The sequence below is a fragment of the Monodelphis domestica genome, chromosome 5 (assembly GCF_027887165.1).
Source record: "Monodelphis domestica isolate mMonDom1 chromosome 5, mMonDom1.pri, whole genome shotgun sequence".
In the NCBI taxonomy this organism is placed as follows: Eukaryota; Metazoa; Chordata; class Mammalia; order Didelphimorphia; family Didelphidae; genus Monodelphis; species Monodelphis domestica.
Window position 1 is genome coordinate 194,509,737 of NC_077231.1, and position 15,740 is coordinate 194,525,476.

Below are 15,740 nucleotides of genomic sequence, written 5' to 3' on the forward strand. Positions count from 1 at the left end.
AGTATCATCTTTGATTCTTCTCTCTCTCAAGCCTTCCCCCTTATAGTCAATCAGATGTCAAGCCTTGTCACTTCTGTCATCAAAATATCACTTGAACCTCTGTGCTTTGCTCAAGTCTTTCAGCTATTAACTCTATTCAGGTCTTCCTTTCCTCTATTCTGAATTCCTGGAATGGGTTTTTACTGGTGAACCTGCTTCCATTTTTTCTCCTCTCTAAATGCTTCCTCCAATACCTGACAAAATAATTTTCCTAATGTATTAGGAACGAAGAAACAAATTAGGAAATGGATACAAACAAAGGTTAAGGGACATGCTAGGGATCTCATTTCTTACTAAAGATATTGACTCCCTGTTGCCTATCTTACAGAATACAAATGTCATATCTTGGCATTTAAGGCTTTCCTTAATTTGACTCCAACCTACTTTGCCAGCCTTATTTAACTCTATTCTTCGTCCACACTACTTTTTTTTTTAAACCCTTACCTTCCATCTTGGAGTCAATACTGCATATTGGCTCCAAGGCAGAAGAGTGGTAAGGCTAGGCAGTGGGGGTCAAGTGACTTGTTCAGGATCACACAGCTGGGAAGTGTCTGAGGTCAGATTTGATTCACACTAATTTTTGATCATTATTCATAGTCTAGTCAAAATAAATGCCTGGTTATTCCAAGACCTTGGGCTGTATTCTCCAGCTTCTGGGCATTTATACAGGGATTAGTCCACCTCTGGAATGTAATACTATCTTATCTTTTTTTCTGATATATATTCCAGTCAGAATGTTATCAGGTATTATTTTTTTTCCATAAGACCTGTCTTGATTAGCTCCTCCCCTCTTTCTTCTCTTTACCCTTGCCCCACTGTAGTTGAAAGGAGCTTCTCCCTTCTCAGATCTTCTTAAGACACTCTGCCCTTTATTACATTCTAACTTTATCATATTTATTCTTATAAATTTCTACCTTCTCTACTAGATCATAGCATAAACATTTAAACAATTATTAATTTATTTTTTGTTAGTTACATTAAAATTCCCAGGTATCTCCCTCCCTCCATCCCTACACTAAAGAAGGCATCACTTAAAAAAATGTACATATAAACTATGTCTTTCATGTTTCTATTTTTCAGTTCTTTCTCTGGAGGTAGATATTCACAGGTTATTCTTCAACCATGAATTCTGTAGCTGTATATAATGTTCTCTTAGTTCTACTTGTTTTCCTTTATATAATTTCATGAAGGTCTTTCCAGATCACGACTTTTAAAATCTTTTTATCCCTAGGGTTTAGCACAGTACCTTATGCATATTAGGCACTTGGTAAATGTTTGTTTACTTGAATTGAACTTTTAGGGTTATCATTCTCATAAAGAAAGTTCTTTCCTACTATGGATCTTTAGCAAAATCACATTTTTAGTCATTTTCTGTCCTGAAGTATGTGCTGGTAAATGTTTAACAACCAGCTTTGTGTATGTTGAGAAATGTATGTAGGACACTCCTTGACTTCAATCTTCATTATTAATATTTTCTCCATCACTTTCTTAAGTCTAGAAATCAACAAGACAATAAATCAGACCCTGACTTATAGCATTTGCTGATTTCAGAGTTGAAAATATTCATACTGAGAATTTAAAACTCTCCTCAAGCCAATTAGAAATATTCCAGCACATTCCTGGGCTTGTCTGAAAGTTCAGTACTTTAAATGGTAAGAGCAATCCTAAAATAATAATGTTACTTTTTGTGGCATTTACTACAGCATTTTAAAGTATTTTTTTCCTAGCTTTACCACAACTATTGTCTACTTTTATCTTCAGTAAATACTGTCAAGAAAGAAGGGCCTTATTATCCCCATTTTACAAATAAGATCAGAAATAGAAATTAAGTCATTCTTCCAAGGCCACACCCATAGCTATACATTAGCAAAATTATAATTGGAATGTTTGATGTCTTGATGCTTTTTCACCTAGACAAGAACCAAATACCTTAAAAAAATCATAATCTAGAATAGAAATATTAGCTAGTGTAAGGATCTCCTATTATGGAAGAAGCAGAGCATTTCCACCCCTCGCCCACACTGCTCATAATATACTATGTGCAGATTTGAACAAGAATACTGTATTCCCTCTTGGATCTCTTCGTTAATAATAATAGAATGTGGCCTAATTGCATGGAAAATATTATCGGAGATGTCTTTTCAGAATAATTTATTTATTTAAATTTCATTTATTTATTTTTAAAATTTGTTTATTTAAAGATATAGTGCTAGGTTTGATATCTGGAAGACCTGGGTTCAAATGATGCCTTTGAGACTATGTAGTATAAAAATTGCTATGTGACCCAGAGTAAATTATTTAACCTCTAGAACACTGGTTTTCCTACTGTTCTTTGAACAAATAATTGATTAATCAACTCAGAATGTTTTTATTGGTTTTCCCCCTGGATAGGATGATCTTGTTTTTGTGGACAGCCTAGAGCTATCTTCCTCTTCCTCTCTACCTCTTTGCTTCCCTGGCTTCCTTCATGTCTTAGCTAAAGGCTAATTTTCCATAAGAAGCCTTCCCCAGTCCCAAGTTTTAGGGCCTTCCACTGCCATTCTGTAGTTTATCCCATTCTTATCTTGTCTGTCCATAGTTGTTAGTTTCCCATTAGACTGTGAGCATCTTGAGAGTAGGGACTGTTTTTTGCCTTTCTTTGTATCCCCTAAGCAGTACCTGGAATGGAGTTGATGCTTAATAAATGAGTGGATTGACCTCTTAGGAGCCTTTGGCAATTCCATGAAAAGAATGTTGCATCTTCCCTCTGAAACTGAATCCTGGATCTGCCACTTAGTGCCACTGTGAAACTTCGGGCCAGTTCTTTAAGCGCTCTGGTCTCAGTTTCCTCGTCCTTAAAATGAGAGGCTAGATGACTAGATGATCTCTGACCATAGGGTTATAGACTCAGAGCTGGAGGGACCTTAGAGGTCTTACCCACGTATATTTTGTGGTTTAACCCCTAGAGTTAATTCCCTAAGGTGATGACACCACAGAACATTCCTTTATTTGTGTAAATTCCAGTGTTCTGCTTTGTATGAGATTTATTTTAAATGGAGCAGTTTTATAGATTTTGTAGCAGTAGATTTTGTAGCAGTAGCTCAACAGCTAACATTCAAGGGAAAAAAGAACAATTAATTGCATAAAATTTGAGGGAAAAATTCCATTCATTTGTTTTAACTATATACCTCTATTTCTCATCTCATGAAAAATCCATCTTGTTTTGCATTTTTTTTTTGTTAAAAAAGCTATAATTCAGGGTTATCTAAAGAAATATGGTGGGATGTACTGAAAGTACTGAAAGCTGAAGACAGCTTTGTTGATTAGGTCAAGTGTGAAAATATGTTTAGAGCACTTTACAATCCTTAATGTCAGCTGTTACCATTACTATTATTTTAATAATAGTAACCAATACTAATAAATAATAATAATAAAACTCTTACCTTCTATCTTAGAATCAATACTGTGGGTTTGTTCCAAAACAGAAGAGTGGTAAGGGTTAGGGAATGGGGGTTAAGTGACTTGCCCAGGGCCACTTAGCTAGGACATATCTGAAGCTTGATTTGAACCCAGGACCTCCTATCTCTTGGCCTCCCTCTCTCTCCTCTGAGTCACTTAGCTGCCCTAACTGTTACTTATAAGATTATTCTTATTCCAGGAACTTTGAGTAAATGACTTCATTTTCTAGAGCCTCCATTTGTATAATAAAAGCACTGGACTAGACTAGATCATTGCTATGACCTTTCTAGCTCTGTAATTCTTCAAAAGGCTATTGTTTCCTAACTCTCTAAAAGACTTCATATGGTTAATGATATTTGCTGTCTTGATGACTCCATGTAATTGCTCTGACTACATGGTGGAATCTGTCCTTTGGAAGTAGATATTCCTGTCTGGACTCAGAAAAAAAGTGTCCAGACCTTTCTCATCAATTTCCAGAAATAAGGTGTAGGAATTCTTGGTCATTGTGTACCCCTTCTCCCACCCCCATTTGACCTTAATTTCCTTTTCCTGGACAGTCATTTTAGACTCTCAGGAGGTTCTTAACTATTTTCGTGGACCTCCTTGGTAGCCTGGTGAAACCTATAGATTCCTTTTAGGAATAATGTTTTTAAATGCCTAAAATAAAATATATAAGACTATAAAGGAAACCAGTTATATTGAAATTCATTTGTTAAAATGTTTAAAAACAAAAACAAATTCATAAGAACTAGTAGGCAAAACCTTGAGTTTTCTCTGTGTTTTTAGCCTTGTCTAACAACTTTATTCTCTTCATCTATCTTTGATTTAATATTCTCTTAATAATTGATTAATATCCTCTCCCAAAGCCTTTGATTTAATAAAAAATTACTAAGTACTTATTAGGTGCCAGGCACTAGGAATACAAAAACAAAATAATTCTTGCTCTCAAGAATCATATTTTTCTATTGGGGTTAGAGGCAGGGGTAGGGCAGGAGAAACAATAACATTAGCATAGAGAATAAATGCAAAATATATAAAGAGTAAATTCAAAGTTTTTTTTTGGGAAAGTTGGTAGAAAGATCAGGAAATTTTTTGTAGATGAACAAGTCAGACACTTATTGAATCAGGTATATTTATTAAGTACCTACTAAGTGCCAGGCACTATAATGAATATTAGAGATTACAAAGAAAGGCAAAAGACAATTCTTGACTTAGAGGAGCTGACATTCTAGACAATAAGGCAAAAAATATGTAGAGGGAGGGGACTAGAATGAAGAGGGATTGGAAAAGGCTTATTGTAAAAGGTAGCATTTTATTGGGTCTTGAATGAAGACAGAGAAACTGGGAGGTGGAGGTGAGAAGGAAGAGGTGTGGAAAATGCCCAGAGCTGAGAGAGGTGGCATGACTTGTTTCTGGAGCAATCAGGAAATCAATGCCACTGGAATGAAGTGTATATAGTGGCTGTGGGGTAATTAGGTGTAGGAAGACCATGAAGATGAGGAGAGAGGCTAAGTCATGAAGGATTTTGAACACTAAAGAGAGGGTTTTGTATTTAATCACTAGGATGTGCATGGGACATGGTCAGACCAACATTTTTAGAAAATCACTTTGGCTAGTTGCATTAAAAAAAAACAAACAAAAATCCAAACCCTTAACTTCTGTCTTAGAATCTATACTAAGTATTATTTCCAATGGAGAAGAGTGGTAAGGGCTAGGAAATTAGGTTAAATGACTTGACCAAGAAGGTATCTGAGGTCAAATTTGAACCCAGGACTTCCTATCTCCAGCCCTGGTTCTGTATTCACTGAGCCATCTAGCTGCCCCTGGTAGGTTGCATTTGAACTGTTGCTCTGGCTTTCAAACCCTTCCTTCTTTACTCTCTTCCCTTGCCAATTTATTCTAGATATTACTGCCAGATTGGACCTGCTTAGGCACAGTTCTGATTAAGGAAAAGTATTTTAGAAAGAGAAGTGAATTAATGAAAGAAAAAAATATTTATTAAGCATTTGCTATGTGCTGGGCACTGTGCTATGCAAGTACAAATACAAGTCAGCACAGTCATCTCTATCCTCAAGGTGTTTACATTACATTAAGTTTTTAAAATTCTGTTTAACCACCAAATAAAATATACATTTCCAGACCACAAAAAAAGAAGATTGTCAGTGAAACTTGAGTCTTTATTAAGGAAAGCTCAATTATTTCACATGTAATTTTTCCTCTATTTTCTTCCATTTTGTTATAAAATACTTCAGACTCTTTTTACAAATTACTCTGTCCTTTTCTCCTCTCCCATCTTCCCCAAATAGAAGAGAAAAAAAAGAAAAACAAAACCCTTGTGACAAACATGCATAGTCAAGCAAAACAAACTCCCACGTTGGCCAAATCAACAAAAGCATGTCTTGTTTTCACTTATTCACTGTAGATCCATCATCCTCTATAAGAAAGTGGATGAAAGCCTGCTCCATCATTGGTCCTCTGGAATAGTGGTCTTGTTTTGTTCAGTTCTTACGTCTTTCATAGTTTGTCTTTACAATAGTTGTTATTATATAAACTATTTTCTGACTTCTGCTCACTTAAATGGACCATTTTAAGAAAGTCTTCCTGTATATCTGAAAACCTTCCTTCAAACATTTCACAAGGTATAATAATATTCTGTGAGCTTACATTCTACTCAGGGAAAACAACTCACAAAAGGGAAGCAGTGTTGGAAAGGAAATGGTTTCATTTCCTGTTTCTAGGCAAGCTAATGTAAAACCTCACTTATCACTGTCTAGGGTCTAGGGAGAGAGAAGGAGTTCTAAGGGAGGAAGGGAGGAGGAGGATGGTCAGAGTGCAGGTAGTGTTTAGAAATGCCTGTATTTGAAATGACTATTAGTGGAAATACAAACAAGTAAACATAAACTCTCTACAAAGTTATTTCAAGAGAAAAATCCTGCATGGGGCTAAGAAAGAAAAGAAAAGAAAAGAAAAGAGAGAGAGAGACAGACAGACAGACACACACACAGAGAGACAGAGAGAGACAGAGACAGAAACAGAGAGAGATGGAGAAGGAAAGAGAGAGATGAAGAGGGAAAGGGAGGGGAGAGAGAGACAGAGAGAGAGACAGAGAGAGACAGATAGAGACAGACAGAGACAGAGACAGAGAGAGAGAGGAAAAGGGAGAGATGAAGAGGGAAAGGGAGGGGAGAGAGAGACAGAGACAGAGAGACAGAGACAGAGAGAGAGATACAGAGAGAGAGAGACAGAGAGAGACAGAGAGACAGAGAGAGAGACAGAGAGAAAGGTAAAGTTTGAATCTAGAAGGGAGTTTGAGATTTTAAGAATCTTAATTTCCAACATTACAGAGAATTAGTCCTCTGGTCCTTGCTTGCAGGCTTCCAGTAGTGAGGGAAAGGGAGAATCTTGTTATTTCTCAGGCCATTCTACTTCAAGACAGTTCTAATTGGGAAGAAACTTTTTTCCTGCAATCAAATCTCAATTTAACTCCATAACTTTTAGTCATTGCTCCTGATTCTGCCAACAAGAACAAGTCTAATCCCTTTCTCAAGACAGCCTTTTGGATACTCGAAGACAGCTCTCGTGTTATATTCCCAGTTCTCATGTCTCCAGTCTAAATACTCCCAACTCTGGTCCCCTTGCAGTTGGGTAACCTTAGGTTGAGTCACTTTGTGAAGCACAATTTTCCCATTTGTGAAATGAGCGAATTGGACTTGATGCCTGCTAATGCTCCTCTTAAGTTAACTTAGTCTTAAGCATATCCTCCATTCCTCAGTCTGTCACTGTCTACCTTCTATCCTCTCAGCCTGAAATATCGGGGAGGTGAGTCACGGTTCATGAACAGAGTGCTAGATCGAGAGCCAGAAGCCATCCTTCCTGGTTTTTCTTAGAACGTAGTGCTAATGCTGCCATAGTTATCATCACGGAGAATGAATTTTGTTCCTTTCTATGGCCCCAGATTTCACTCCTAATCCTTAGCAGCCTTGGGAAAGAGAGAGATGAGAGGATGTGGATTGAGGAGTTCAAACTCAATATTCCTGCTGGGAAAAGAGCTCAAAGCACACATCTAGTCAACTTTGATGGAAAAAGATTATCTATGGGAATAATAATGGCTAGATTTAGAAATGGAAGGAATCTCATAGGTCATCCAGTTCAGCCTTTTCATTTTACAAGTGAGGAAATTTCTGAAATCTAGGGAAGCTAAGCAATGGCACACAGCTAATAAGTTAACAGAAGCAAAATTAGAACCTGATCCCACAATTCCAAATCCAGAATGCTTTCTTCTAGAAGTTCTAGAAGAAGGCAAAAAAAATTTGATACTTTTATTGGATATACCAATACATACCATACTAACTAATATACCAACTAGAAGTTTTATTCATTTGCAAGGAATAAGCTTATAATCATAAAACTAGGAGGAGGGGCAGTTAGGTAGCATAATAATAGAACTCCAGGCTTAGGGTTGGGAGGATTTGGATTCAAATTTGACCTCAGATTCTTCCTAGTTGTATGACCCTGGGCAAGTAATTTAACATCAGTTCCCTAGCCTTTATTGCTCTTCTGCTTTAGAACTAATACTTGTATGGATTCTGAGACAGAAGGCAGGGTTAAAAAAAAAAAAAACTAGGAGGGATCTTAAGCAATAATCTTAATCTACACATCTATTCACAAAATCCCTCCATATGAGGAGTCCTTGTTTGTTGTTCATTTGTTTCAGTCCAGTTCAACCCTTGGTGACCTCATTTGGTGTTTTCTTGGCAAAGACACTGGAGTGATTTGTCAATTCCTTCTCCAGTCCATTTTGCAGATGAGGAACTAAGGCAAAACAAGGTTAAGGGCAGCTAGTAATTGACTGAGGCCAGAATTGAATTCAAGAAGATGTCTTCCTCTCTGCAGCTTGGTACTCTATCCAATGTGCCATCCAGCGGCCAAATACTCCCTATGCTCTCTGTAAAAAATGAGGTAGCTACATGGTGTGGCTTCTAGAACCCTGGGCTTGGAGTCAGTAATCCCTGAGTTCTAGCTTGGCCTCATATGCTGACTGACTGTGTGACTCTGGGTAAGTTATCTAATCTCTGCCCAAGTTTCCTCATCTGTAAAATGGGAATAATAATAACACAACCTCCTGGGGCTGTTGTGAGGACCGAATGAGATCATATGTGTAAAGTGCTTAGCATAATACATGGTCTATAGAAGGTATTCAATAAATACCCATTTCTCTTTTTCCTTCTCTTTTGCATTTAGCCTGTAGCCTTCATCCTACAATATATCAATGTTTTGTCCCAGTCCCAGTGCCCATAGCAAAGAACTTGCTGCTATTCCTTCTCCAACCCTTCTTTTATGGGTGAGTCGTGGGCCTTTGGGGCCCTGTGGAGTCACCCTTTCCCCAGACTGGTCATTCTAGTTCTGCTCTCTTTTCTTTCTAGGGCCTGTTCTCCAACCCTCTGAGTGATGCCTGCGGCCCTTCTCTGAACAGCCTGAGGTTCTGTCATCCTCTTTTCCAAGTACCCTGGCTGCCCATTTACCCGCAGATGGGCCTGGGAGTGAATTTCTGAAAGTACTTTTCTTGCACTGGAGCATTAGCAGGCCCACTCTTCTCTGGGAGATTTAAATGCTTTTGGAGTTGAGAGGCCCTTTGGGCTTTCAAGAATAAAGCCATCTTTGTGTTACTTTTGAAAGATCATGTGAATAATTAAAAAACAAAGGATTCTTCAATTACAATTTGTTCTTTATCTCTTGCTAGATTTTGTATTCTGTTAGTGGCTGTCTCCTGAAATCTATCTAATGATAAGAATGGGGCAGAGGGAAAAAAAGTTTGACTGGTTATTGGGGTAGGGATGGGAGGAGCTGGGTGGGAGGGGGCTATCCTTGAGAAATAATCCATCCACATATGAATGCTTGCATTTTGGGAGTGGAAATGGTCATCTCAGCAAAGAGTTTGTTTGGGAGAGGAGAAGAATAGAAACCTTTCTGTTGTCTCCATGTTCAGGAGAAACAATAGGGCATTATCCATAGGTCCCTAGTCTTAGAATCAGGGAGGACTGAGTTGCAGTGCTATTCCTGAGACTTACTGGCTGTGTGGCCTTGGGATAGTCATTTTTCCTCAAGCTGCAGGAAATTCTCTGAGGTTTATCTATTAAATATCAGCAATTGGATATCTGTGCCAAGAAACTGAGATTAGAAAGAGAAGAATGTAGGCAGAGCTGGCACGATGGCTTGGGAAAAGCACTGATGGGGAGAGAGATTGGCTATCATGGAAAAGATAAACATATAGGTTAGGAGGATTAAGACATAGAAGGATGGAATGATAAAAGATGATCATCTGGCGAGTTCTTGAATGTGAATGTAATGTCTTTGTGATAAAAGATCAAGGACATGACCATTTCTCTGTAGAGCTGAGGAGGAGTCGTCATCATGGAAATTGATTGAGATATTGGGAAATTGAGGTATTGGAGAGATTATCTCCTTAGTATAAGAGGAGTTCTTGGAGGAGAGAGGGAAACCAAGATCCCTGAGAAAGGAGAGGCAATTCTTGGAGGCTGGGGTCTCAAGGATCTGGTTTGGGTCAGATAGAATGAACCTCAAAGGAGAAGTCACTGAGTGATCATACTAAAAGGAGAATCTTGACGTGGAACTGAATGGTAAGAAGTATTCCGACTCCTTTCCTGGGACCCGTGGGTCAGGGCTAAGAGAGAAGGTGTAAGAGGTCCTGGAAAGGACAGTCAGGGATTTAGCATACTTTCAGGGAAGGTGGTCTCAGTGAAAAACAGAAGATGGGAAGAACAGGAGAGGAAGAGGTCAAAATAAAAGGGATTTTGTTCATTATAGAGTGGAACTTCCAGAGACCATAATGGAAGAGGCAGGGAGATAGGAAGTATAACATTGCCAAGGTCTGTATCATTGAGGTGGATGAGAGTGAGGAAATAGAGAGCCAGGATCAGGAAAGAGAAGACTTGTTCTTTTGTAGTTGGGATTCCAGTATTACTCAATTGGGGAGGGCGGTAATAAGGTGTGGGAAGAGGCAGAGCGTCAGAAGAATGGGGGAGGCAGATCATTAGACAGTTTGTTTTCTCTTCCATGGGCAGACAGTGCTGCAGTGCCCGTACCACCTCCAGAAGCTCAGGTACAAGGCCTGAACGTGTTGTGTCCTTGGAACTTCCAAAAGCCTGGCCAGGAGATGAGATACTGTTGAGTGCCAGGACCTTGACAGATACTGTATCCTGTGGAATCAGGAAGCCTAGCCTCAGAGGGGGATCATTAGGCATTCAGAGATGGATTAATGTCCAGCTTCAAAAGAGAGATGCAATCAGTATTGATTTTCAAGGATGAAAAGGGTTGCTATGAGCAAAGAGAAATCTTTTATTTAGAATCTATCAGGGGTCCAGGAAGGGAAACTTTTCTATTGCAAAAGGGAATGTTGGAGTAGACAGCAGAATCACTGAGGTGTTAGGAGGGTTGATCAATACTGGGATGGGAGCTCATTAGTGTGAGTGTTCCTTCCAGCAATGTAGATCAGAACCCATCTTTGGCTGCTTATCCTCAGGGACTCTTGTCCAAATCCTCCCATCAATCCTCTACCTGAGGGTCCTTAACAGGGGAAGAAATGAGACTTTAAGCAAATTCATAGAATTAGGGAAAGGGTCGGAAGAAAGTATGCCCTCAGAGAAAGGTACAGAATTCTGAGTTTGAAGGCACCTTAGAAATCCAGCCCAAACCTCTCATTTTCTATAAGAAAACTAAAACCGAGAGAAAGCAAGTCATTTATAAGGTCACAAAGCTAATTAATTGCAGAGCTGGGACCGGGACCCATTTTTCCCGAGTCCTAGTTCAGTACTCTTTCTCAATGTAATCCTGGCTGCTTGCCATGTGCGGTGAATCACAGAGCTAAAATTTAACATCTCTTCATTTTCATCATTCTCATTTTCATTTACAGGGATTCATAACCTGGGGTCCATGGATTAAAAAAATTGCTAACTGTTTCAATACTATTGATTTCTTTTGTTGTCCTATATATTTGATTTTGTGTGTTTGAAAGCATTAATCAAATAGAGCTTCCTAGGCACTATCATACCAGCAGAGAAATCAGTGTCACAGGAAGGTTTGAAGACTTCTGCTCTACAGAGAGAGTCACTTCCTATTTTCCTTTCCACATTTTGAGGATATCAGACGAACCACAGGAGCTGTTCATTGATTACTTCACTTTTTCCATAGGACCAGTGTTTTCCAATTATTTACCTAGAGGATGAAATTCTTTTTAAAATTGTTTTTCTAGCCTAATTCTTCTTGGATAATTTTGAGGTCCACTCAGTCTCCCCATGGGCCTCTTTGATGCCCTTACCCCACACAGGCACTGAGTTGCCAGATCTTAGTATCTTCACACCATCCTATACATCTGAACTCTTCTTTTGGATTCCCACAGATACTACCTTAGTTCAGATCCTTATCAATTCTCACCTAGATTACAGCAACACCTTCACCTCTAATTCTTCAGAGACTCAGGCATCTCACAACTCAGGGACAAAAGGAATAATAGCCTTGCTGCAGTGAGGCTGATTAACATCACCAACCCAGCCAAGTCTGGGGACATCTTCCAGCTTCATAATTAGTACTGAATAAGAATGGAGAAGTTCCATGTTGGAAGTAACTCATGGATGAGATTTGCAAAGAGAAAAATTGCCAAAGGGCAAAAGCATAAGGGACTGGAGAGCAGAGGAGAGTGCAAAGATGAAAGAGGAAGAGTGGAGAAGGGGGAAAGTGAAATCAAAGCAAGGGTAATGGCTTGAGGAAGTACTGAGGGATGGAAAATATTAGTGAGGGTAAAGAGCAAGTGCAGAATGAGATGGGTGAAACCGAAGTAGAATCACATGAAGATGTGGGGAGAACATCAGAGTTTCTAATTGGATATGTGAGACCGTTGTAGCTAAGTGGTTCAGCTGTGTCTGACTTCATGATCCTGTGGGCCAAACTGTCTTCTTGGCCAAGATATTGGAGTAGATTAAAGCATAGAGAGGTGAAGTGACTTGCCCTTGGTCACATAGCTACTGAGGGCTTGAGGATGATTTGAACTCAGGTTTTGTTTTTGTTTTTTTACTCCAGGACTAGCCCCAGATTAGCTCCCTCCTTATAAACTACAAATATAAAGGGGATATCATCCTCATCAACATGATCATCATCCCAGCACATAGCTCACCCCTTCATGAAAATGTCCATGAATCCGAAAACATGTAATTTTAAAAGAAATAATTTAGCATTTGAGTACATGTTGACTTGTGTTGCTCTCTAGTTGTTGTATTCACATGTCTTGTTTATTCAGTGAGACCACAAGACAGGTACCATACCTCATACTTTGTACCCTCCATTGGAACAGCTCATTAAAAAAAAAAAACAACCCTTACCATCCATCATAGAATCAATACCATGTATTAGTTCCAAGGCAGAAGAGTGGGAAGGGTTGGCAATGGGTGTTAAGTGACTTGCTCAAGGTCACACAGCTAGGAAGTGTCTGATGTCATATTTGAATCCAGAACTCCCCATTTCTAGACTTGGTTCTCAATCCACTGAGTCATCTAGCTGCCCCAATGACTCAGTTTTTGAAATTTCATGAGTGTGTTCTACCCAAGTGATGTGGTGCTGTGGAGAGAGCACTGGGACTGGAATCAGGAACGCCTAAGTACAAATCTGGCTGTAGATGCTTATCTGTGAGACCCTGGGCAAGGCGCCCTGTTTACCTCAGTTTTCTCATCTGCAAAATCATCTGGAGAAAGAAATGGTGAACAACTTGCTGTGTCTTTGCCACAAAAACTCCAAATAGGGTTATGGAGAGTCAGACACAACTGAAATAGTCAAACAACAACAGCCTCAGACCTCATGGAGCACTTTGTTTTGTAACTGTGCTTTCAGTGCTAGTGTCTTCACTGCTTTCAGAAGGGTCAGTTTTAAAAATTGGAACATCCCTCAGTGATCCAACACCCACCCTGGCCTCCACACAGAGAGTGTGAAAAGGAAATAGGGGCTGGTAAATATTTACTGACTTGCCTGTTGATGTGATAATGAAGAATGGAATGTTTAAAATAAATAAAAGAGAATTTTTTTGACAATTAAAACTATTATGTAGTGGGATTGTTTTCTCAATAAACCACAAATGAACTGTGCCTACCCAATTAAAAACCCACAGGAACAAACAAATCAATATGCCACAACAATCATGCTAGAGTGACTATCATGGAACCAAACCAGTCGAGGTAGTATGGGTGAGTGGGGGGGGGGGCAGTTCATGACTTTTCTGTATTTTGTGTTTTTTGGTGGCTCACAACTTTAAGAGAACATCAGATAGAACTACCTATTTTATCTGATGGAGAAAAATGGGTTTATTGGTGATGTGAGATGGTGGGTGCTCCATTTAATTTCTCACACTTTCTTTCCTCTCCTCCATAACTGCTGCCCTAGAAAGAGATAAGATGGAATCCTATAGTTTGGAGGCAGATAGGAGATCACTTTGTTTCTATCATTTGTGGTTATGTTCTTTAATGGATTCAGTTAAAGAATTTGTAAATGACCTATGAATGAATTACTTGCTGGCAATAAAAATAAACTTGCCTTGTAAGCAAATGACTTCTTAGTTATTTCTGCTGTTTAAGCCTCATAATCACTAATTTTTTCTTGGCTTGTTAAAAGAGTTGGTTCCTTTGACTGCTCCCAGGAGAAGAAATAAAGATAGTAATGTCAATGAATTGAATAATATAAATGAGTTATACTATATATAGTCTTGCATTCCTTTCAGAAAAAGAAAGGTTAGAATAAGCTAAACTATTCATCTCCATTAAGCTAGAGATGTGATATTTGCATGGAACAATCTCTACCACTTATTGATAGAAATGAATGAAAATTAAAGTTTGGATTCCATCTATTTTGGTCTGTCTAGTCCATCTGCTCTTCCAGTTCCTCTTTCCAACATATTCCTTATAAATATGCACACAGAGACATATATCTTCATTGACTAAAAAGATTAAATGCAACAAAGAAGGATGAGTTGCATAGACTTACTCCTTTGTTTTATAAGGTACCAGTTGATGCACCTTTATTTTTGTTACGTGAAAATTTTGGAGAGATTTTCTATTTCCTGAATATTTATGAGAATTAAAATTTAAGACATTGTAACAAAAAAGATTTATTTAAAACCATATAAAACCTTCAGAAGTCCCGAGCTTCTCTCTTTGTAGGGACCTTCCTGTAGTTTATATTTCTCTAATGGAAAACTTACTGGAGGATGAAATCTGCTCATTGTCACAGAACAGATATTGAGCAGAATTTGTTCTCTTAAATTACTTTAAAATGCCTTTACTCAGTGAAAGTTACAATAACTAGGATAATAAAACTTTTCTGTAGTTATGGAAAAAAGAAATGTATAAAGCTGACTATACTGTTCTTATTCAAATATGATGGTATTCCTCTTAGAAATATGGCTTGAATAAAACCTGATGGTCACACATAAACAGTCGTTTTTCAGAATATTTCTATAAGTCATGTTTCCTTTTTCAAAGAGATCATATTTTATGAGGTGTATTCTCTAGTCAGTAGCACCTATTTTCATGTAAACAGGAAATTTAATTCTTTCCATGGAGTTCCATTCAAGAGTACTCTCCTGATGTCTTCAGATCATTAATAAAAGAATTAGTATAATCAAGCTCAGAGATCTTATTTAATATTGAGAGTTATGTACAGTTGTTAGCTTAGTTTCATTGGATTATATTAGAACTAAACATGTTTACCTACTTTTCTTAGAAATGAGAATGCAGTTATTCACTTTGCCTCATTCTTCCAAGTACAATTAAAATAATTATTTAGGAACTGGAAAATTCACAGGCCATTTTTAAAGGAGATTCAGGCAACATTCAGAGCTGTGGTTTATTTTAGAAACTAGCCTTTAAAAGAAAATGAAGTAAATGGAATTTAGTTATCATCTGTGATGTACTTGTGATCTGATCATAGAATGATTCAAATTCAACTCACAGGAATGCAATACCAAGCAAGAGTACCGTTAGAATGACTACACAGATTACAAAAACCATTTCCTTGTCAGAATCCTCTTTGATACCAGAATGTGGTCAACTTGTCTCTCTGTTACTGCAAAGACAGCCTGCTTCAGGAAACCAAATAAAACAAGACATACTGTATTCCTAAGTCAAATAGAATTGATTTTCTGTAGGTCTGCTTCTTACGTCAGATTTGATGAGAGCATCCAGGGCATACTTGGACAGACTCTGCCT